Genomic DNA, 24,067 nt, shown 5'->3' on the forward strand with positions numbered 1-24,067 from the left:
CCCGTGTCTCTCTCTCGGTTCTGCTTCTCGGCACCACGGGGGGAGGGGGGGGGGGGGGGGGTGTTTAAGAGCTTGACAGGGGTGGGGCTTGGCACCTGTCAGTCAAAACATTGCAGTATGTGCTGGGAGGGGAGGCAGGGTTAAACAGACACCTGTCTCAAAAAAAGTGCAGTACAAATAGTCAGATATATAAATATACATATACACATATATATATATATATATACACATAAACACACACACACACCGAATCGCGATTGCATTCTGCCAATAGTGCTGTACCATCTATATTCATCCCCGAATACCCCAACTTTTAATTTCAGACTGAGATTTTCCATACAAGGTGTGCAACACCCTCTATCTCAATGTTTCAGAAATCTCTTCCCGAGCTTGCCTTATTTCAGTAAAAAGAAACACCAATATTAATCTGATGTAAAGTAAATCCACGCACTCACCAGCTCTCACTGCTCCCTCGGCTTCACCAGCACAATTTAAAGGTTCCACCGCCTCTTCCCCCCCCCCCCCCCCAAAATCCCGGCCAGGCCGAAACACGGGGTCAAGTGACTCAATCTGCCAGAGTGCAGTGTGGCCTGAGTTATCGATGGGGCCTTATCTCCGCTGCGCTGCATTGTGGGAAAGCGGGGACATCATCGTCGCCTCTAATCAACCGACCTCTGCAATCTGTTCCTGAGCTCAAACTGGGCGGGAATGGGCGGAGAATCTCACCCAGGGTTTCCATACACTTGCCTTTGAACAAATCAAAGACTATGGGGATGAGTTTTCTGAACCAGGGATATTCTTCATCTGGGGACACAGCGCCTAATCCGGGGACGGTCCCTGGAAAACGGGGACCTATGGTCAGCCTACCTTGCAGGTAATCTCCCATCTCAAGAGTCTAGAATTTCCTCTTCCCACTCTGCCTGATTAAGTTCCTATTCTAGTCCGGAGTTTCCTGGCCAAGAACTAAGCTCTTCTCGCCCTGCTCTCTGCTGCCTGGCCACCCATGGCCCATGTCTCCTCTCCTGCTCATACTCCGGGTTCACTTCCTGACTCTTTGCGGACCTGAAATCTACTCGCCCTGCTCCGTCTCTTGAGAAACCTGTGACCTCACTTTTTTTTTTGGTGCTGACTGCTCTCCGGCAAGTTTTGAACTCGAAGTCGCGCACAGTGATCAGAACACCTGCTGAACTTCATACATGACCGCAGCGGTTTCCCTTCATTCGAGGTCGCTAGGGAAGATGCCCAACAATGAGCTCTATCAGGAGAGTAAACAACCACAGATACGAGCCGTCATGGCCATGAATCGGGGAGAAGCAGACCAAGAATGTCCCCAAGTCAGGCCTCGACAGCAGTCCAAGCGCTCACTCTACCGTTCTAATACTTACTTCCAGCTGGTAATCAAAACGGCAACTGTTTTTTTGCCCTTTTCATTCCAAATGGCCCCAGTCTCCGACTTCTCTGGCAGTAAGTGAACTTCCCTCCAGAGTTACCTGGTCCAGAATTAAGCTCGTCTCACCCTGCTTAGGGGGCAGAGTTTCAGGATAAGGGTTTGCCCATTTAAAACGGAAATGAGGAGGAATTTCTTCTCTGAGGGTCGTGAATCTTTGGAATTCTCTGCCCCAGAGAGCTGTGGAGGCTGGGTCATTGAATATATTTAAAGCGGAGAGACAGACAAATTTTTGAGCGATAAGGGAGTAAAGGGTTATGGGGAGTGGGCAGGAAAATGGAGTTGAGGCAGTGATCAGATCAGCCATGATCTTACTGAATAGCGGAGCAGACTCGAGGGGCCAAATGGCCTACTCCTGCTCCTATTCTTTATGCTCTTATGTTCTCTCTACTTTACCCTGAAGAGTTTAATACTGCCCGCAGCCTAACTCGCAACAAGCCTCCCTTCATCTATCACCCGTCCTCGCTGACCGACCTTGGCTCCCGGTCCGGCAACACTTTGATGTTAAAATTCTCAGCCTTATTTTCAAATCTCTCCATAGCCCACTCCTCTCCCTATCTCGGTTACCTCTTCCAGCCCGACAACCCTCCCTATCTCTGTAACCTCCTCCAGCACTACACCCCTCCCTATCTCTGTAACCACCTCCAGCCCCACACCCCTCCCTATATCTAACCACCTCCAGCCCTACAACCCTTCCTATCTCTGTAACCTCCTCCGGCGATCTCTGCGCTCCTCCAATTCTGGTCTCTCGTGCATCCCCGATTTCCATCGCTCCACCGTTGGCGGCCATGCCTTCAGCTGCGGAGGCCCCAAGTTCGGGAATTCTCCCCCTAAGTTTCTCCGCCTCTCTCCTCCTCCTTTAAACATACCTGCCCTAATATCTCATGTGGCTCAATGTCAAATTTATTTTGATAATGCTTCTGTGAAGTGCCTTGGGATATTTTACGATGTTTAAGGCGCTATATAGATGCAAGTTGGTGTGTGGTAGTCATTAAATTTAAGGGTTTTCACATATTTGGATTGTATTACATTGAATATATTGTAACAATATTTAATATTCATTTTTTAAATTGAACTTTCAGTGAATTCACTTTGTCTTCACTCTCCATGGGCAGCACTGCGGGAGATCAATGTTCAATACATTTGCTTGGCAGCTCAAAGATGCAAGGAGGTTCACTGAGGTGTACAGGATAGATTGCAGTAGCTAAAAAGAAATCTAATGAAGGATTTTCTGTTTGTTATCCTGGGCATGCTACAACTTGCTGAGTTAGCAAACCGAGTGCCAACACTCTAAGTAGGGGGCGAAGCGCATCTACTGCCAGAGAAGTCGGAGGCTGAGGCCAGTTAGAGAGTGAAGGCGGCAAAAAAGACCCAAGTAGTTCACAGAAGACACTTCACACAGCCTCCATAGCACAAGACATTAGAACTCGCAGCTCCCCGCCAATCTTTCCCAAAACACAACTTAAGTTGCAGATATAAACCCATGTCCAAACAACGCAAACATTTTAAGCCATCACAGCTGAAGATGCGCTTGTCCGACAAACACATAATCCTGTATTTTATAAACGGCCCAAGTTATTGTTTCTGGCACAAGATATCAACCAGCATGTGGGAGAAAGGGACGCACAAGAGCAGAAACAAGCATGGATTGAAAGTCACATACCTTGACTGGTGAAGTAAAAGGTTTGCTTTCATAAGAACATAAGGAATAGGAGCAGGAGGCGGCCATCTGGGCCCTTGAGCCTGCTCCGCCATTCAATAAGATCATGGCTGATCTGATCTTGGGCTCAACTCCACTTCCGCGCCCGCTCCCCATAACCCTGGACTTCCTTATCTCTCGAAGCAGGATCATATAAATGCAGGGTGCTTAAAAGAGTACCCCTTGGTCTCACTGCAAACTCAATGACACAAACAGCAACACTGCATCAAGAGGCAGATGAATACTGAACATAGCAAAGTTGAACAGTAAGTTCAAGAGTTGCTGGATAAACAGTAACTGCGGATGTCTCACTCAACGTTGATAAGAACTTGGGCTCAATGACATCAGCATCTAAACATGTTCAATTGCAACTTGCTTTTTAAAATAAAAGCACGGCCCTGCTGCACTACACGTCAACAAAACAAAGGCCAGAAAGACCTGCCCTTGTTTTTCTTCTCTACTTTGAAGTGCTCAAGGAGTTATGAACGCACTATGATCTAGTCATACACACATGAAAGCTCACACTAAATGCATGCCATCTTCCAGTCCTGCAGCAAATCTGAACCCCTCAACGCGAGCAGCAAGAGGCCCCATCCCCTGGACTTTGAATAAACGATAGCCCTCGCACCACAAAGTGGATTAGCACCCATGGGACAGCATGCTTTGTACATAGAAACATAGAAAATAGGTGCAGGAGCAGGCCATTCGGCCCTTCGAGCCTGCACCACCATTCAACATGATCATGGCTGATCATTCACCTCAGTACCTCATTCCTGCTTTCTCTCCATATCCCCCGATCCCTTTAGCCGTAAGAGCCACATCTAACTCCCTTTTGAATATAACCAACGAACTGGACAACAACTTTGTCGTAGAGAATTCCACAGGTTCACAATTCTCTGGGTGAAAACGTTTCTCCTCATCTCGGTCCTAGATGGCTTACTCCTTATCCTTAAGACTGTGACCCCTGGTTCTGGACTTCCCCAACATCGGGAACACTCTTCCTGCATCTAACCTGTCCAATCCCGTCTGAATTTTATATGTTTCTATAGAAACTTTATATAGAAAATTCACATTGAATGGTGGTGCAGGCTCAAAGGGCCGAATGGCCTACTCCTGCACCTATTTTCTATGTTTTTATGACAGCAAGGAAATTATGCTAAACATTTATAAATAACTGGTCAGGTCTCTGATGGTGTATTGTGCCCAGGAAGGATGTCCAGGAGGGTGCAGCGGAGATTTACGGGAATAAGAAGACTGAGGGACTTCAGTTACGAGAGAGAGTCTAGAGAAGCTGGGAGCTGGGGTTGTTCCTAGTAAGAGCACGGAAGGTTAATAGATGTGCTCAAAATTATGAAAGGTTTCAATGCAATAGACAAGGAGAAACTTTCCACTGGCAGGAGGTTGATAACTAGAGAACACACATTTAAAATAATTGGCAAAAGGACCAGAGGTGACATGAGGAAACCTGTATTGTAAATAAAACGCAGTGAGTTACGACGATGAACTGCCTGTAAAGGTGGTGGAAGCAGATTCAATAGTAACTTTCAAAAAGGAATTGGACAAATATTGACGGGGAATAAATCTTCAGCAGCATTTGCAGGGCTACGGGGAAAGATCAGTGGGAGTGGGACCAATCGGAAAGCTCAGGCAAAATGGGCTGAATGTCCTCCTGTGCTGTATGATTCTATGAACTGTGCAGTTCATATACCTTCCTGTCCATGGCATGTTGGAAACATATAGCAGCTTGTCAAAATCAGTGGGGACAAGTGTAGGATTTTGCTTAGTTTAAAGGTTTACAGACATAATCCATTAATTTATGATGGTTATTATAAATATTTTATTTCAAGAAACAAAACCAACATCTTCAATCTCCTCCAGCTCCACAACCCCCACCCAGAGATGTGTGCGCTCCTCTAATTCTGCCCTCTTGAGCCCTTATTATAAATGCTCAAGCATTGGTGGCCGTGCCTTCAGCTGCCTGGGTCCAAAGCTCTGGAATTCCCCGTCTAAATCTGTTCGCCTCTCTACCTCTCTTTCCTCCTTCACGACGCTCCTTAAAACCTACCTCTTTGATCAAGCTTTTGGTCACCTGCCTTAAGTTCGCTTAATGCGGTTCGGTGTCAAATTTTTGATCTCAATACTCCTGTGAAGCGCCCTGAGACAATTCACTATGTTAAAGCCGCTTTATAAATACAGGTTGTTGACGACTTTGCGACAAATAAAATGCAAGGAATTCTTACCTGCAGTTTCTCTTCTGGGACATTCAACCAGTGGTTAAAGGCTTGGGAAAGTTGGGTTCTCACTTGTTTTCCTGAATCAAAAAAATGTTTTTTAAATACACTTGTTACAGCTACTGGGTAACCGGTATCTCAGATTTCATCCAGAGGTTAGCCTCTATCCGAAAAGCAAACAGCACAAGCCTGCTATTTATTATACTGGCTAATCATTTTGTCCCTTGGGCATATACAGTGCACATTGTTAACTAGAAGTGAGGTATACATTTCAGCAACATTTGCTTAACTGAAACATAATGCATTGCAAACTACATGCATCAACACAGGGTTTAAAAAAAAAAATAAATGTCATTCCCGGGATGTGGACATTACTCACTTTATTGTCCATCCCTATTTGCCCGTGAGAAGGTGGTGGTGAGCCGCTTTCTTGAACCGCTGCAGTCCGTGTGGTGAAGGTACTCCCACAGTGCTGTTAGGGAGGGAGTTTAAGGGTTTTGACCCAGCGACGATGATATACGTCGGACGACTGATCTATGTGCAAGTCAGGACGGGGGAGCGGCGGTGGGGGTGGGGGAGAAAGGGGGGCGCGATTCGGCGGGGACGGGAGCCGCGATGCGGCGGGGGTTGGGGGGGGGGGGGGTGGGGGGAGAAAAGAGACCACACATGACGCGAGGGGGGGGGGGGAGGGAGTGTTGCCAGGCACCTGCTTGCCCTTCGCGGTGGCGGAGTTTGTGGGTTTGCGAGGTGCTGCGGTACATCTTACAGATACGGCACGTCGATGCTGGAGGACGTTTAAACTAATTGATATGTTGCCAATTAAGCGGAGACCTCTTCAGTGCGGTCAAGTCAACCACGTTGGAGCGGCACTGGAGTCACTTTGGCAGCACCTCACAACCCACAAACTCCGCCACCGCGAAGGGTAAAGGTAAGCAGGTGCCTGGAACACTGTCCCCTGAGAGTCCCAGGCCGGGTAAGGACAGCAGCTTTCTCTCCCTAAAAGGACATCAGTGAACGAGTGAAGCCGACAGCATCATGGTCACTTTTACTGATACCAGCTTTTAATTCCAGCTTTAGCTTTTAAAAAAAATGTAATTGAATTCAAATGCTCAAATCGCGGTTTGATTTGAACTCCTACTCTCTTATTATTACTGGGTCAGTAACATATCTGCCGCACCCATAGATTGCAGTAAATTACAAGGCAGCTTCAAGAATTCGGCTTCTGACATCAAACTCCAGCTGCATGCATTGTAGCTTTAACAGACCCCAGACTGTATTTAATACTTCCAAGCTGAGGGGAATGATCACTGTTGGGGTCAGAACTTGGTGGCAGGGGCATGCCCCTGATAAAGGAACAGTTGTATTTGCAGCAATGTTATTTTTAATACAGAATTTACAATCCTAGAAATAATTGATTACAGCACAAAAACTTTCAAATCATTCCTTCTCCCACAGTACAGCCTCAAGTCCCATACACACGGAGGCAAAACTGCAACTTGAATTCCATTCCTCGGTCCACCCATTACCACAGAGACAACAGTGAAAACGAATTCTAGTGGAAACAAAACTGGTTTTGCAATTGGAAAAGTTCAGGCTGCAATTATCTGAATCAGTAAACAGGGTGGTAACTGGTCAGTAACACTTATATGGACTTCAAGATATAAAGCACGACACGGTATTACCGTGCCCAAGTGTATTCAACGAGTACTGCACACAGAGAAACACATGTCTTTTGCATTTTTCTAAATTTCCAATGCAGAACTGGTGACCAAGTCCAAAGCATTCTTTCCAACTCGCTTTTTCCTGACTTATCTGGGGACTATGGTTCACAGCTGAATCTTGAACTTCAGAAGTTGCTTGCAAAAATAATCTGGTTTATTAAAAACAACACAGTCTCCTCTCTGCCCTTTCCTCCCCATCCCCTTCATGGAGGAGGTCACCACAGTGCATCCCCACACGCTCTCCCTCGATACATTCCACACCACTTACACGGTCCACATATAAAACAGACGGTTGCTTACATCGGCCAAAAAGTAAATACCACAAACATTTCAAAGTTGCTGGTCGTCGTCTTTATTTAGCCCTCTGTTTATTTTGGGCAGGAACAGCGGTATTCACTCACCAGACTTTGTTTACTGCACCGAAAGAGCATAAAACAATCAGAAGTACTGGGAAATAACACCTCGTGAAAGTGCACCTTGCACTGAAGCAAGAGCAATCATAAGTAGATGCAGTTCATATGATCGACAGGTACTGCACACTCATCACCATCATAGGGAAACCCTCGGAATCGAAGAAGACTTGCTTCCACTCTTAACATGAGTTCTTCGGTGGCTGAACAGTCCAATACGAGAGCCACAGTCCCTGTCACAGGTGGGACAGACAATGGTTGAGGGAAGGGGAGGGTGGGACTGGTTTGCCGCACGCTCCTTCCGCTGCCTGTGCTTGGTTTCTGCACGCTCTCGGCGATGAGACTCGAGGTGCTCAGCGCCCTCCCGGATACTCTTCCTCCACTTAGGGGGTTCTTTGGCCAGGGACTCCCAGGTGTCAGTGGGGATGTTGCACTTTATCAGGGAGGCTTGGAGAGTTTCCGCTGCCCACCTGTGGCTCATTTGCCGTGAAGGAGTTCCAAGTAGAGCGCTTGCTTTGGGAGTCTTGTGTCTTGCAGGTGAACTATGTGGCCTGCCCAGCGGAGCTGATCAAGTGTAGACAGTGCTTTAATGCTGGCCTGGTCGAGGACGCTAACGTTGGTGTGTCTGTCCTCCCAGAGGTTTTGTAGGATCTTGCGGAGACATCATGGTGGTATTTCTCCAGCGACTTGGTGTCTACTGTGGAATACTGGCTGATTATACCGTCCAGCTTGTAGAGCGGGCAAATCATATGCGCACGAAAACACCCGCTATCAATGGCAGGTACTAATCCACCGCTTTCTCCTCCTTTCTCATAATGCCAGACACTTCAGTTGAACTGCAGGCGGAGCTCATTCAGCACTACGTCACAGAATGCCCTCAGAATTCATTACGGTGCAGGTGAGACCAAGTTGAAGGGGCAGGAAGCGGTGGGCATCCCCTAAGCTAAAAGGGTTATATTCTGAGGACAGGTTGCACAGACTAGGCTTGTGTTCCCTCGAGTATAGAAGAATAAGGGCTGATCTAATCAAGGTGTTTAAGATGATTAAAGGAGTTGATAAGGTAGATCGAGAGAAACTATTTCCTCTGGTGGGGGGAGTCCAGAACAAGGGGGCATAACCTTAAAATTAGAGCCAGGCCATTCAGGGGTGAAGTCAGGAAGCACACACAAGGTGCTGGGAATCTGGAAAACTCTCCCCCAAAAAGCTGTTGAGGCTGGGCGGACAGTGGGGGGGGGGGGGGGGGATGGGTGGGGAGAACAATTGGAAATTTCAAAACGGAGATGAATTAATTTTTGTTGGGTAAGGGTATTAAGTGATACAGAATCAAGGTGGGTAGATAGAGTTAATATACAGATCAAGTAGATGGCGGAACAGGCTCGAGGGGCTGACGGGCTTCCTCCTGTCTGTCATTGAAAGCCCGGGGAATGAACGATAAAGGGATGCCAGAGTCTCGGGGTAAATAATTCCCACCAGCAATTGCACGGAGATCATGAGAATCCTCTCATAACTGGTCGGCAGTAGCACACAACTCTTAAAAGAAAATCCGCTTGACCCCTCTATCGTTGTAAACTACAGCTCCATCTCCAACCTCCCTTTCCTTTGCGAAGTCCTGCAACGTGCTGTCGCCTCCCAAATCAGTGCCCATCTTTCCCACAACTCCATGTTTCAATTGCTCCAATTAGGTTTCTGCCCCAGCACTGAACCAGCCCTCAGTCACAAATGACAGACTGTGACCGTGGTAAACTGTCCCTCCTTGTCCACTCTGCGGAATCCAACACGGTTGACCACTCCGTCCTCCAGCTGTGTGGGACTGCACGCGCCTGGTTCCATTCTTACCGATCTAATGGTAGCCAGAAAATCACCTGCAACGGCTTTTCTCCCCGGCCCCGCATCGTTACCTCTGGTGTCCCCCAAGGATCTATCCTTGGTCCCCTCCTATTTCTCATCTACATGCTGCCCCTTAGCGACATAATTTGATAACACAAATGTCAGGTTCCACTGACGACACCCAGCTCTACCTCACCAGTACTCTTTCGACCCCTCCACTGTCTCTAAATTGTCAGACATCCAGTATTGGAGTAGAAATTTCCTCCAACCAAATATTGGGAAGACCGAAGCCATTGTCTTTGGTCCCTGCCTCAAACTCTGTTCGTCAGCCACTGACTCCATCCCTCTCCCTCGCAACTGTGAGGCTGAACCAGACTGTCCACAACCTTGGTGTCATATTTGTCCCAGTAATGTGCTTCTGACCACATATTTGCTCCATCACCAAGCCCACCTACTTCAATCTCGGTAACATCGCCTGACTCCCCCTCCGCTCATCTGTTCCTGAAACCCTCAGCCATGCCTCTGTTACCTCTAAACTTGTCTATTCCAACGCTCTCCTGATCCGCCTCCAGTCATCTTCCCTACAAAAACTTGAGCTCATCCAAAACACTGCTGCCCGTGTCCTAACTCGCACCAAGTTCCGTTCACCCATCACCCCTGTGCTCGCTGACCTACACTGTCTCCCGGGGTCAAGCAACATCTCAATTTAAAATTCTCATCCTTGTTTCCATAGCCTCGCACCTCCCTATCTATGTCACCTCTTCCAGCCCGACAACCCTCCCAAGATCTCTGCACTCCTCCAATTCTGGCCTCTTACGCATCCCCGATTTTACTCGCTCCACCATTGGTGGCTGTGCCTTCAGCTGTCTGGGCCCCAAGCTCTGGAACTCTCTCCCTAAATCTCTCCACTTCTCTCCTCCTTCAAGACGCTCCTTAAAACATCTGTCCTAATATCTCATGTGGCTCCATGTCCGTTTTTTTCTGATGACGCTCCTGTGAAGCACCTTGGGACGTTTTACTATGTTAAAGACGCTATATAAATGCAAGGTGTTGTTGAGGACCGGGTGTGCATGCTATACTTGCTGTTGATCAAACAGCTGTGATCCTGCTGGGTGGAGTCCAAAACCACTTTGCAATTCATTTCTTGCCAATTTTGAAGAGAAAACAATCTTTTGAAGCTTTCAAGCAGTAAAACGGTTCATTTTGGAAAGGACGTGACAGGAAAAAAGTGTTGAGGGTAAATAAGAGACAATCCATCACAACTCGCTCAGTTTTAAAGAGGCTGCGGTTTTTCATAGGTCTTCTACTACAAAGTACAACTCCGGGCACAATTCCACGATTCTATCATCACTGGGAGAGCCTGAGTACAATTACACCAAGTCAACAGCCCCCTCCGTGCCTGACCCAAATTGTAGCCAGTATCAGAGGCCATAATAAAAGCACTTTGCTACAGAGATTACCCAAAGGAAGCTGGAATCTCCAAAAAGGACAAGGACTCAACCTTGTTGAGCACAAGCACCCAGCGCTGCTCAGCCTTTTTGGCCACTTGGACAGGTTGCACTTGCCGACTTTCTGAGCAAGTCCACTAAACCCGGTAATGGAACGATGTGTGCACTAAAACATCAGACCATCTACCTGCTGGGGTGTTTCTTCACTCTTCGAAAGGGCATCCATGAATTGGATCTGACTCAACAGCAAGCCTCATGCATGATGCAATAAAGTAGTTGTAACACAAGAAAGTAAGAAATAGGAGCAGGAACAAAAGGAAAAGGTCTGTGATCGGGTGGAAGGCAGGAGAGATTATCCCTCGACACTTCCATCCCCCACCAGGATGGCCTGAGGGCGCTCTGCTTCTTCCTCGAGCAGAGGCCCAGCCAGTCCCCATCCCCCAACACCCTCCTCCGCCTGGCTGAATTTGTTCTCACATTGAACAACTGCTCCTTTAACTCCACTCACTTCCTCCAAATGAAAGGTGTTGCTATAAGGAACCCGTATGGGTCCTTGCTATGCCTGCCTTTTCGTTGGATATGTGGAACATTCTTTGTTCCAGTCCTACTCGGGTCCCCACCCTCACCGCTCTTTCCGGTACATTGATGACTGTTTCGGCGCCATTTTCTGCTCTCGCCCTGAACTAGAAAATTTCTTTCACTGATTCCAATTTCCACACTTCCCTCACCTTCACATGGTTCATCACCGAACTTGTCTCTTCCCTCCTCGATTTCTGAGTCTATTTCTGGGGATAGGTTATCAACCAGTATCCACTATAAGCTACTGACTCCCACAGCTACCTGGACTACCCTTCTTCCCACCCCACTTCTTGTAAGGACTCTGTAGCATCTGCTCTGACGACAGCACCTTTCACATAGTGAAAGGCTGATATGTTTTCCTTTTTCCTCAACCGAGGATTCCCCTCCGCCGTGGTTAACATGGCCCTTGACCGTGTCCATTCAATTTCCCGCACTTCTGCTCTCACCCCTTCCCCTCCCTCTCAGAACCACGACAGGGTTCCCCATGTTCTCACCTCTCACCCCACTGGCCTCCACGTTCAGCAGATCATCCTCCGCCATGATCCCACCACCAATCATATCTTTCCCCTCCCCTCTCAGCGTTCCGAAGGGACTGCTCCCTCCGCGACACGCTGGTCCATTCCGCAGTCACCCCCAGCACCCCCTCCCCCTTCCCCTTCCCCTTCCCACGGCACCTTCCCGTGTAAACGCAGGAGATGCAACACCTGCCCTTTTACCTCCTCCCTTCCCACTGTCCAGGGGCCCCAAATACTCCTTCCAGGTGAAACAGCGATTTACTTGTTGTACTTTCTATACTGTAGAAATACTTACTGTATTCGCTGCTCACGATGTGGTCTCCTCTACATTGGGTGACCACTTTGCAAAACACCTCCGTTCAGTCCTCAAGCGTGACCCCGAGCTTCCAGTCGCCTGGCACTTTAATTCTCCGCTCCACTCTGACATCTCCATCCTTGGCCTCCTACACTGTTCCAATGAAGCTCGAGGAACAGCACCTCATCTTTTGTTTCGGTTTTCTGGACTCAACATCGAGTTCAACAATTTCAGATAACCTCTGCCTATTTTTGGTTCCCTTAAACCTCCCCCCACCACCACCACCCTATCTTTTATTTTTCCCTGTCTCCAGTGGCAGCTGTCATTATTTCACCATTCACACCCTATCTAGACTAACCTTTTTCTAAGTTCTGCCATTATCATTTCAATTCATCAATCATCCCTTTTGTGTCTCTAATCTCTCCTACCGTCCACCCAATCCCAGACCTCCCCCTCCCCCTCTCAGTACTCAAGAATCTGTTATTTTCGAACATTTGCCAGCTCTGACGCAGGGTCATCGACCAGAAACGTTAACGCTGTTTTTCCTTCCACAGGTGATGCCTGACCCGCTGAGATTTCCAGTATTTTCTGTTTTTATTTCAGGTTCCAGCATCCACACAGGAGCAAGAGCAGGCCATTTGGCCCCTCGAGCCTGCTCCGCCATTTAATAAGATCAGGGCTAATCTGATCTTGGGCTCAGCTCCACTTCCCCGCCCGCTCCCCATAATCCTGGACTCCCTTATCGCTCAAAAATCTGCCTATCTCCGCCTTAAATATATTCAATGACCCAGCCTCCACAGTTCTCTGCGGTAGAGAATTCCACAGATTTACGACCCAATGAGAGAAGAAATTCCTCCTCATCTCCGTTCTAAATGGGCGATCCCTTATTCTGAAACTATGCCCCCTAGTTCTAGATTTCCCCACGAGTGGAAACATCCTCTCTGCATCTACCTTGTCGAGCTCCCTCAGTATCTTAGATGCCTCAATAAGATCACACCTCATTCTTCTAAACTCCAATGAGTATGTGTCCTCCTCTCAACTTGCTTTCCCACCCATCTTTGTATCAGCAAACTTAGCTACATTACTCGGTCCCTTCATCCAAGTCATATAGATTGTAAATAGTTCAGGCCCCAGCACCGAACCCTGTGGCATCCCTCTAGTTACCGTTTCCTAACTGGAAAATTACCCATTTATCGCAACTCTTAAGATGTGACAATGTGCATACAGCCATGTGCCAAATCTAGTCCCATGCAGTAGGAAAGGGCTCAGTCTATCCCAGAACATCAGTTCATTTTGCCCAAAGCTGCATGTTGAAAATCAGAGGCAGTAAATGACTGCACTTGCTACAAGGCCTTGAGGAATGGCTGGGTATGTTGAATATGCACATTTGAAAATGAAGACAATCCTATTAGACAGGTAACCTCTCTCTCTACATTGGACAGTGACCACGAACAGGGAAAGCAGAAACCTGAAGCTATCAGAACAGAAGTGTCAAATCTATGGCTGCTAAGTGCAGACAGTAGTTTGTATTCTGCCTATTCAATGGACAGCCAATCAAGACTACCAAGACACTGCCAACAACTTGCATTTATATAGCGCCTTTAATGTAGTAAGCTGTCCCAAGGTGCTTCGCAGGAGCGTTAGAAGACAAAAATGTGACAGCAGACACAGGAGGAGAAATTAGGGCAGGCTTGGTCAATGAGGTCAGTTTTAAGGAGTGTCTTAAAGGAAGAGGGGTAGAGAGGCAGAGAAGTTTAGGGAGGGAGTTCCAGAGCTTGGGGCCCAGGCAACTGAAGGCACGGCCACCAATGGTGGAGCGATCATCATCAGGGATGCTCAAGGCGGCAGAATTAGAGGAGCGGAGACATCTTGGGGGTTGGGGCGGGGGGCTAGAAGAGGTTACAGAGATTGTAAGGGGAGAGGCCATGGTGGGATTTGAAAACAAGGATGAGAATTTTATTTATTTATTTATTTATTTATTTATTTTTTAAAATCGAGGCATTGCTTAACCGGGAGCCAATGCAAGTCAGCGAGCACAGGGCAATGGGTGAGTGTAACTTGGTGCAAGTTAGGACAAGGGCAACAGAGTTTTGGTTCACCTCTAGTTTACAAAGGGCAGAACGTGGGGACCAGCCACAAATAGCATTGGAGGAAGTCTAGAGATAACAGGCATGAATGAGGGTTTCAGCAGCAGATGAGAGAGCCCCGTTGGTAAGGTGAGGAAAGGAGACAAAGGAAGATAAGAGTTAAATTTCAATTTACTGACCTATTTGGAAAGGGGCACGAATTTTGGCAGAAGACCCAGGTGTACGTACATGGACCTCCCCTCCTGTACAGACTGAAATCTGAGCCAATGTGCAGTCATCTATGATGTGCTACAAGGTTTGAAGGAAAATCAAATTGTGAAAAGCCAAACGGAGGTCTCAGTTCAGTAATAGGCGGTCTCTCCAGATTTTATTTCGAAAACACCCTTCATGAATCTAAATGGAAGATGGAAATGGCAGTTGTTGAATCCAGAAGGAGTAGGGTTTACATCATCATCATCATAGGCAGTCCCTTGGAGTCGAGGATGACCTGCTTCCACACATAAAATGAGTTCTCAGGTGACTGAAGAGTCCAAATGCCATATCGACAGCCTCTGTCACAGGTTGGACACGGTGGTTGAAGGAAAGAGTGGGTGGAGTGCCTGGGTTGCCACACGCTCCCTCCGCTGATGACGCTTGGCTTCAGCTTGCTCTCGGCAAAGAGATTAGAGGCATTCAGCGCTATCCCTGATGCTTTTCCTCCACTTTGGGCAGTCTTGGGCCAGGGATTCCCAGGTGTCGGTGGGGATGTTACATTTTTTCAAAGCGGCTTTGAGGGTGTCCTTGAAGTGTTTCCTCTGCCCATCTGGGGCTCGCTTGCCGTGTCGGAGCTCCGAGTAGAGCGCTTGTTTTGGGAGTTACGTGTTGGGCATGCGGGCGATGTGACCCGTCCAGCGGAGCTGATCGAGCGTGGTCAATGCTTCGATGCTGGGGATATTGGCCTGAGCGAGAACACAGACGTTGGTGCGCCTATCCGGCCAATGGATTTGCAGGACCTTGCGGAGGCAGCGTTGGTGGTACTTCTCCAGTGTTTTGAGGTGTCTGCTGTATGTAGTCATGTCTCAGTCATATAGGAGGGCGGGTATCACCACTGCACTGTAGACCATGAGCTTGGTGCCGGGTTTGAGGCCCTGGCCCGGAACTAGTGAGCTACGGTCTTCAGTACATATGCCCCAACACTGGAAGCTACAGACGAGACCAAAGATGAATTCTACTCCAGCCTCAAACCATCCCTGTCCCGAGTCCCAACGAGCGACAAGCTGATCCTCCTCGGCGGCTTCAATTTCAGAGTCGGAAAGGACACTAACCTCTGGGGAAGTGTGATCAGCAGAGGGGGTAGGGAAAGCCAACTCCAATGGCACCCTCCTCCTCACAAAATGCTTAGAACACGGCCACGTCATCACTGTTCCGTCAGAAGGACAAATATAAAGCTTCATGGCAACATCCTCGCTCCAAGCACTTGCATCTGCTAGACTACGTCATCGTCCGATGGAGAGACCGCAAAGACGTGCGCATCACCCGCGCCATGGCAGGAGTGGCAACTGCTGGGCGGACCACCGCCTAATTCACTCTGCCCCAATACAGCGACGACAACAGCAACAATGTCGCAGGAAAATCAATGCTGGAGCACTCAAAGATCCTGCTAAGAAAGCCCTATTCAGCCAGCGCCTCGCTACCAATCTAATGACTCCCTGTGACCCAGAGACACAGTGTCTATAGTGCCTGGGCAACCCTCAAGGCTTTCATAATCAGCACCCGCGAAGAGACGCTCGGTCACTCGACCAGGAAACACCAAGACTGGCTCGCAAGAACAACCAGGAGGTCCAAGAGCGAATACGGGGAGCTGATAGAGCATGGAATTCAGAAGAATGAGAGGTGATCTTATCGGATTATTTAGATTATGAGGAGGCTTGACAAGGTGGATGCAGAGATGCTTCCACTGATGGGGGAAGACTAGAACTAGTAGGCATGATCTTAGAATAAGGGGCCGCCCATTTAAAACAGATGAGGAGAAATTTCTTCTGAGGGTTGTAAATCTGTGGAATTTGCTGCCTCTAGAGAGCTTTGGAAGCTGGGACAGTGAATAAATTTAAGACAGAAATAGACAGTTTCTTAAACGATAAGGGGATAAGGGGTTATGGGGAGCGGGCAGGGAGGTGGAGCTGAGTCTATGGTCAGATCAGCCATGATCTTATTGAATGGTGGAGCAGGCTCGAGGGGCCGTATGGTGTACTCCTGTTCCTATTTATGTTCTTATGGTCAGTGCTTCGATGATGGGGATATTGGCCTGAGCGAGAACACTGACATTGGTGTGCCTACCCTGCCAATGGATTTGCAGGATAGGCAGCGTTGGTGGTACTTCTCCAGTGTTTTGAGGTGCCTGCTGTACATAGTCCATGTCTCTGAGCCATATAGGAGGGCGGGTATCACAACTGCTCTGTAGACCATGAGCTTGGTGCCGGGTTTGAGGTCTTGGTCTTCAAACAATCTCTTCCTCAGTTAAACAAAGGCTGCACTGGCACACTGAAAAGGTATTGGATCTAGTCGTTATGTCTGCCCTTGCTGACAGTAGGCTCCCGAGGTATGGAAAATGATCCAAGTTGTCCAAGGCCCATCGTGGATTTTGATAACCGGGGGACAGTGCTGTGTGGCAGGGGACAGTGCTGGTAGAGAACCTTTATCTTACGGATGTTTATTGTAAGGGCCATGCTTTCGTACACCTCGGTGAAGGTGCTGACGATGGCTTGGAGTTCGGCCTGAGAGCGTGCGCAGACGCAGGCGTCGTCTGCGTACTGTAGTTCGATATAGCAATGATATGAAGAGTCAGTAACTTGGTTTTGGAAGGTGTTGGTTAAGGTTTAGCTTGTATAATTGGGAGAATTCTCTGCTCAATACAAATGATACCACTGGATTTTTACTGCTCACCAACAGAAAAGATTGCTGAACACTTGGTGGCTTATCCAAAAGGACAGGACTCCATCAGTACTGCACTGTTGGCATCAGTACAGATTGTGTGTTCAATTACTGGAATGGGGGATTTAAACCACACCGTTTGATTCAGAGGCAAGTATACTGCCAACTGAGTGTAGCAGTTATGTGCCTGGACTAGTAATTCGGAGAGTGTTCAAATCCCACTGTGGTGATTTGACAATTGGAATTCAGTTTTTTTTTTAAAGTCTTGAAATAAAAACTAAAAACGACCATGAAGCTGTGGTATTGTCGTGAAAACCCAACCCGGTTCACAGATGTCCTTTAGGGAAGGAAACCTGCCGTCCTTACCAGTGGCTTATAAGTGACTCCAGTCCCACACCAGAGTGGTTGATTCTCAATTGGCCTGTGAAGTGGGCCAGCAAGCCCTGCAGTTGTATCAAAGCACTCAGGGCAACTAGGGATGGGCAATAAGTGCCAGCGATGCTCACATCCCGAGGACCAATAATTAAAAAAGTCAAGCAAACCTCAAAAATACAGTAACTGCTACAGTAACTGTGGTTTCCACATACACACATCTGGCCATGCATCTCATTAAAGACATTTGATACAGTTCTTAAAAGACATGGGATACGCCATGGTACTGTACCTGGTAACTCAAGCATATAGTGGTACGGCTCTAGCAGGATCCTTTCAGAACTTGCTTTCTTGTTCTCCATAGTCCAGAGTTGTATGGACAAGCGCTAATCTGCAATGAATTAAAAATGTACTGTACAACAGATTTGTAGACAAAACATTGTGAAAGTTGTTACAGTGCTGCCATTAGCCTTTCTGGTGAGAATGTATGTGTCAGAGTTTTGCTTTAGGTTACTGGATTTGCATTCCTTTCACACACTCAAGTACAATGCAGCCGTGAAATGCCACCAGAGGTTTAGAGAAGCATGGCATCGCTCCAGAAAAAACACGGCTTACCAATACTTGCCTTTATTGGTATTCAGTGCAATGCAGGCAGAACAGTCCTGCTACCCCCACACATTGCATCAGCAGCAGCAACATAAATACTGGGCAAATCATCAAAGTTCAAACGCTGGCATTCGGCTTTAAAAAAAAAACACGACTCCAGAAGGGATTATCTGATTTGAGGTTGCTGCTGGAGGGAGAAAGAGAATGTGAATGACATTTACCAGCTTCCACAACACAAAGTGGGATCAGATTTGTGCTGCTGAGGGGGAGTTTGGAGCAGAAACATAGATTTCTGTGTCGGAAACCAAATGCAGCCTTAACAAGTAAAACTTGTCTTTTGTCAGATCTACTGCCAGAGTGACCAACGCAACATTTAACTGGTCTGAAAGACTAATCCAAAGCTTCAGCACTCAGTGAAAATATGCAACCTTCCAGTGTAGCAGTCTTACATAAAGTCGAATCTCAGCTTGCATTTCTAATCAATGCACGCACTCAGTTATAGGCCAGCCAGTGAGAATCTAACCTTTTTACAGCAGTATGTCGGGCTGACAGTTCGAAGTATATACGGTATTTTATACGGTTATTATGTGAGCTTTACAGCAGTGACCTCTCGGCATTTCACCGTGAGAATGGTTTGCTCGACACATCCCCCAGCTCGGAGTCAGCTGGCCAACAAGGTTATTCGCTTCCTGCCTTTCTTGGATTGTTGCTGGCACCTCACAGAATAGCCGAAGGCTAATAACTGCGAATGTCAATAGGTTTAGACATGTGTTCTCTTCAGACAGTGAAGCTTATTTTAAGGTGCCATATTTTGACCATTCCTGATGTCACCTTCAATCCTTTCTCGTCAAGCCCACCCCCACCAGGTAACAAAAAGAAAACAAAAAGGAAAGATAAATACAGTTTTCGACAGGAGCATCGGAATTAATTAAATACCTGATATAAATTAAACAAGAAAAAGTATGCAACACACATGGGCAGAGTGGGGACTGTGAACCAAATCAGAGCTCTCGACACAAATGCATGCAGCATAGCGAGAATGTGGAAATCGCTATCACATGGCGTGGTCGAGGTGAATGGCATAGATGCATTTAAGGGGAAGCTCGACAAGTACATGAGGGTAAGGAATAGAAGGACATGCCGAAAAGGCGAAATGAAGTGGGGTGGGAGGTGGCTTGTGTGAAGCATAAGCACCGGCATAGGCTGAATGGCCTGTTTCTGTGCTGTACATCCTATATATGTATGAATAAAACAAAGTGAACCAGAAGTATAAATTTAGCACAAAGGGTACTACTCTATTAGAGATCAAGACTGGGAGCTTCAAGGACTTTAGAAAGGACAGGAAAATAAGAAAAGGAGGGGGGTATAGCAATACTGATCAAAGACAATATTACAGCAGTTGAAAGAAATGATATCAGTAAGGCTGAGCAGGCAGTGAAAACATTAGAAAATAAGAAACGGCAAAGGATGCAAGATTCTGGTTGTCGACAGACTTCCTGACAGCAGTGATGTAGTAGCAGGATGCAAAAAGAGAGATTAGAGAAGTTAAGGCAAAGCAGTTATAATGGGAGATTGTAATTTTCACAGGTAGTTCAAGGTGTAAACTTTCTAGAGTGCTTCCAGGATAGTTTTCTGAAACAATGTTTTAGAACCAAGGGAACAGGCCATACAAGATTTAGTAATTAGTATTGAGCCAGAATTAGTTAATAATTTGACAGTAAGGAAGCATCTTACAGTGACCATAACATAATAGTTGACATCAAGTTCGAGAAGGAGAAAGATCACGCAAGAAGCTTTTAGACTTAAAGGTGGTTCACGTTGAAGGAACGAGACGCGATCTGAACATGTTAAATATGGGTTGAGCTGTTAACAGGTAAACCTACAGAAAAAAAACAGTGGGAAGTATTCAAAGAAGTATTTAGTATATGCAAGACCAATACATACCCTTGCGGAGCAAAAGTTCAACTTGTAGTCAAGCAACCATGGTCAACATCTGAGGTAAGGCGCAGCATAAAGCTAAATGAAGTGGCTTACACAAGTGCGAAGGAAAGTGGTAACCCAGCGGACAGAGAAATGTAAAAAGCAAGAAAGGGACACACACAAAATATTAAGAGCCGCAAAAAGGGAATGGGTAAAATATCTGCAAGTCATACAAGGGCTAATCGTAAAAGTTTTACCTGTATAAATAAATTGTATACCGATTCGACAAGACAACCAATGTGATAGCAATCAGCAATTTTAATAATCAGATACACAGTAACAAGACAGTAATGACAAAGTATGGATATTACCACAATCCTATACAGAGCAGTTGAGCACGATTGTCTACGTTGTCTGATTCGCTTTGTTTTGGAGCTGCTCTGTTCACATCCCACCCCCCCCTTAAGATGGTCCTTTATATACCTCCAACCTCATGAGGCACTCACATGATTATGACGTCTATCCTCAGCCAATAAGTGGCACTGTAACTTCCATTACCCATATATAATATATATGTACATGCTTCCATTTAGCTCCTCCCTGAATCTTTTCAGCAATTTTTCAACAGATACAATTTTAGACAAGCTGCAGTAAGTAAAAGTTTAAGATATTAACAGTAAAAGAGTGGCTAAGGAAGATGTCCATTAAAGAGACAGTGATACTGTAAGAGACAAGATAATGGCAGATTAAAGAAGTACTGTACTTTGTATCTATTTTCACAGCAGAGGAAGAGGATAAAATACCAGTGGTAGAATAGAAGCTAAAAATAACCCAAGGGGAAAGACATATTGCATTCAATACAAGTTAAAAAAAATAGTAATGGAGTAAATAATGGGACTTTCAAAGCTCTATTGATTCTGGAATTGTGCCGTTAGACTGGAAATTTGGTAATGTCACACCATTATTTAAGGGAGAGAAAAAGCAGGTGACTACAGGCCTGTCAGTTTAACATCATTTGTGGGGAAGCTACTAGAACATTAAGGATAGTGTGTCTGAGCACCAATGTCGCTGTTAAGTTGCATGGCCGTGTAGTGGTCTGGAGGTCCCGTGCAAGCTGGTCACCGGCATTTGAATGGGAAAACCATGCATGCGTGGAAATTTGAATGGGCCGCACAGTCTGTTAAAGGCCCGCCCCCATCCAAGAGGGAAGATTGCTGAACACTTCAACAAATATGAGCTGATCAGAGAGCCAGCTTGGCTTTAAGGGCAAATCATGTCGAACTAACCTAGTTGCATTTAGAGAGGTCATTATGAAGGTAAATAAGGGAGCATAACATAAGAAATCGGAGTAGGCTATTTGGCCCCTCGAGTCTGCTCCGCAATTCAATAAGATCATTGCTGATCTGATCTTGGCCTCAGCTCCACTTCCCTACCCGCTCCCCATAACCCTCGGCTCCCCATGGAAGTTATCCATATGGACCTCCAGAAGGCATTAGATAAAGGTCTACCGACATAAGAGATTTAGCAAAAATGAGTGTGCACATAATTGGAGGTAGCCTTTTGACATTGATTGGTAATTAGTTGAGAGGTGGGGAAGAGGGGAAGGGTGGGAGAGAGAGAGAGAGAGAGAGAGAGAGAGAGAGAGAGGGAGAGAGATAATGGGTAGGTACACTGATTGGGGCCGGGGGGGCAGAGAAATTGGGGTGTGACAGTGATCCCCAGGGATCTATTACGGGGCCTCAATTTTTCACCATATTTATCAATGACGGATGAAGGAAGAGAGTTGCATATCCAAGTTTGCAGATGAGGCTAAGTTAGGTCGTGCAGATGGGAGCAGATGTTGCAACGGGACAGATTAAGTGAATGGGCGAAACTGCTGCAGATGGAATTCAAAGTGGGCAAGTAAGCTCACCCACTTTGGACCCAAGAGACATGAATCGGAATATTTTCTAAACAGCGAGAAACTAGGAATTGTCGAGGAACAAAGGGATTTGGGGGTCCATGTACACAAATCATTAAAAGCTAGTAGACAGCTACAAAAAGCAATTAAAAAGGCAAATGGAATGTTGGCCTTTATCTCAGGGGAGGAAATTATGCTTCAGTTATACAGAGCCTCGGTCAGACCCATCCGGACACTGCCTTCAGTTCTGGGCCCCCCACCTCGGAGGATATACTGGAGGGGGTGCAGCGCAGATTCACCAGAATGATACTGGGGCTAAAAGGGTGAAATTATGATAAGTTGCACAGACTCGGCTTGTATTCCCTCGGGTATAGAAGATTAGTCGAGGTGTTTGAAATGTTAAAAGGATTTGATACGGGAAGCATGGAGAAACTATTTCCTCTGGTGGGAAAATCCAGAACAAGGGGACATAATTTTAAAGTTGCAGCTCGGCCATTCAGGAGCGAAATCACAAAGCACATTTTCCACAAAGAGGGTAGTGGAAATCTGGAACACTCTTCCACCAAAAGTCTGTGGATGTTGAGACAATTTGTTAGATAAGCTAAGCAAGGGATATGGAGAAAACAGGTGGGTAAATGGAACTAAGTTGCAGATCAGCTACGATCAAATTGAATGGCAGAGCAGGCTCAAGGGACTGAATGGCCTCCTCCTGTTCTGATCTTTCATTCAATAGCCAATTTAGGGACTTATCCATTCTCCAGACAATATCACAGGTACATACAGTTCTAAAACAACAGAGTGTCTGTACCCCACCCCCACCACCCCCATACAAAGTCATTGTCCTTCTTGTGAGAATGTGTGAAAATGTATAGCAATGGAGACAGTGAAGTGAACAAAGGAATCATGGAAGGATAACCAAAAGAATGTCAGACTGCAAATGTTACAACATTGGCACAAATAGCAGACTTGCTCAAGGTCTTGGTTACTAGTCACGCCAGTAAAATTGTAGCAATAACAAGCAATGGGTGAAAAGCTCTTTGTGCAAAACAGTTGCTATTACACATAACCACTTGCCCGTATCTAATTGGGCAAGGAAGGCCAGGTGTCGGCTCATGAGTGGACAAAGGGAAGGAGGGATCACAAAAGGATAGGGTGAACTGAATGCCCCTCAATTGTATTACGCACCCAAAGTGTATAACCGTTGCGCCCCTACATTGTAATGGGGCTTGTCCGAGGGAAGTGAGCGCACTCTGAGGGAGAGCGTTCCTTTGTTCTGATAAGTCCTGGCCGGTGAAACAATTAATAAAGTCCTTGGCCCAAGTGTTAATACGGATTCTTTTTCCCTCAATCTGTTTCAGCGAATACACTGACACGCGAACACCATAGCAGCTTATAAAAATCAACTAGCAGCAGCAGTGCTACTCTGAACTAGTCTGCAGAAGGCTCACTTCATGTGGGGAATCGGTGGGCTTCCATCACCATCACCCCGCTTCCCCTGAATCCCACGTTGTGTATGTATAATGTAAGTATACTCCCTGTACATTCAATGTACAGTTACATAAGACTACTGGATGTATCTTCACACTGTATACACTATGCCTGTACCACCAGAGGGTGTAACTGGTGGAGACCTCGGGGTCACCTGTACACAACAGGTAACCAGATATAAAAAAGGGAGCTCACCTTACTGTAACCTCATTTAGGAGCTGTAATAAATGGACTACGGTCACCACAGTTCAAGTAAAATACCTTGCCTTGTGGAGTCATTACTAGAGTGCTTACAGATACAATACCACCAAAGAGCAAAGTCTTTGTTGAACAAAGCCTTATGGACTCAGTTCAACAATTTTAGACCATAACCGTTGCCCATATTTGGCTCCCTTTCCTCCTTTTTTTTTAAACCCCCCTTTCAATCTTCTGTAATTTTTTTCTGTTTCTCATGGCAGCTGGTAATTTGCTGACATTCACACCCTATCTCGACTAACCTTTTTCTAACTTTGCACTGTACTCTCTCCAGTCGGCCCATCATCCCTTTTGGCTCTCAAATCCCTCCTGCCTTCCACCCTATCACAGACCTTCCCTTTTGTCCTTTCAGTGCTC

General features: G+C 46.6%; 1 long non-coding RNA gene across 2 annotated transcripts in view; it reads right to left on the bottom strand.

Annotated features, from left to right (window-relative positions):
• Positions 1 to 5,381: 5,381 nt before the first annotated feature.
• The window catches only part of LOC139267018 (uncharacterized), a 61,471-nt gene continuing 42,785 nt past the window's right edge, over positions 5,382 to 24,067 (bottom strand). Inside the window, exons 2-4 of one of the 2 annotated variants that reach the window (XR_011593810.1) lie at positions 19,882 to 20,026; positions 17,834 to 17,932; positions 5,382 to 5,457 (exon numbers count right to left, since the gene is read on the bottom strand). This is a non-coding gene — a long non-coding RNA (uncharacterized lncRNA). The remainder of the gene's footprint in view (positions 5,458 to 17,833; positions 17,933 to 19,881; positions 20,027 to 24,067) is intronic. The other variant, XR_011593809.1, reaches the window with a different exon arrangement.

The sequence above is a fragment of the Pristiophorus japonicus genome, chromosome 7, assembly GCF_044704955.1.
Source record: "Pristiophorus japonicus isolate sPriJap1 chromosome 7, sPriJap1.hap1, whole genome shotgun sequence".
NCBI lineage: Eukaryota > Metazoa > Chordata > Chondrichthyes > Pristiophoridae > Pristiophorus > Pristiophorus japonicus.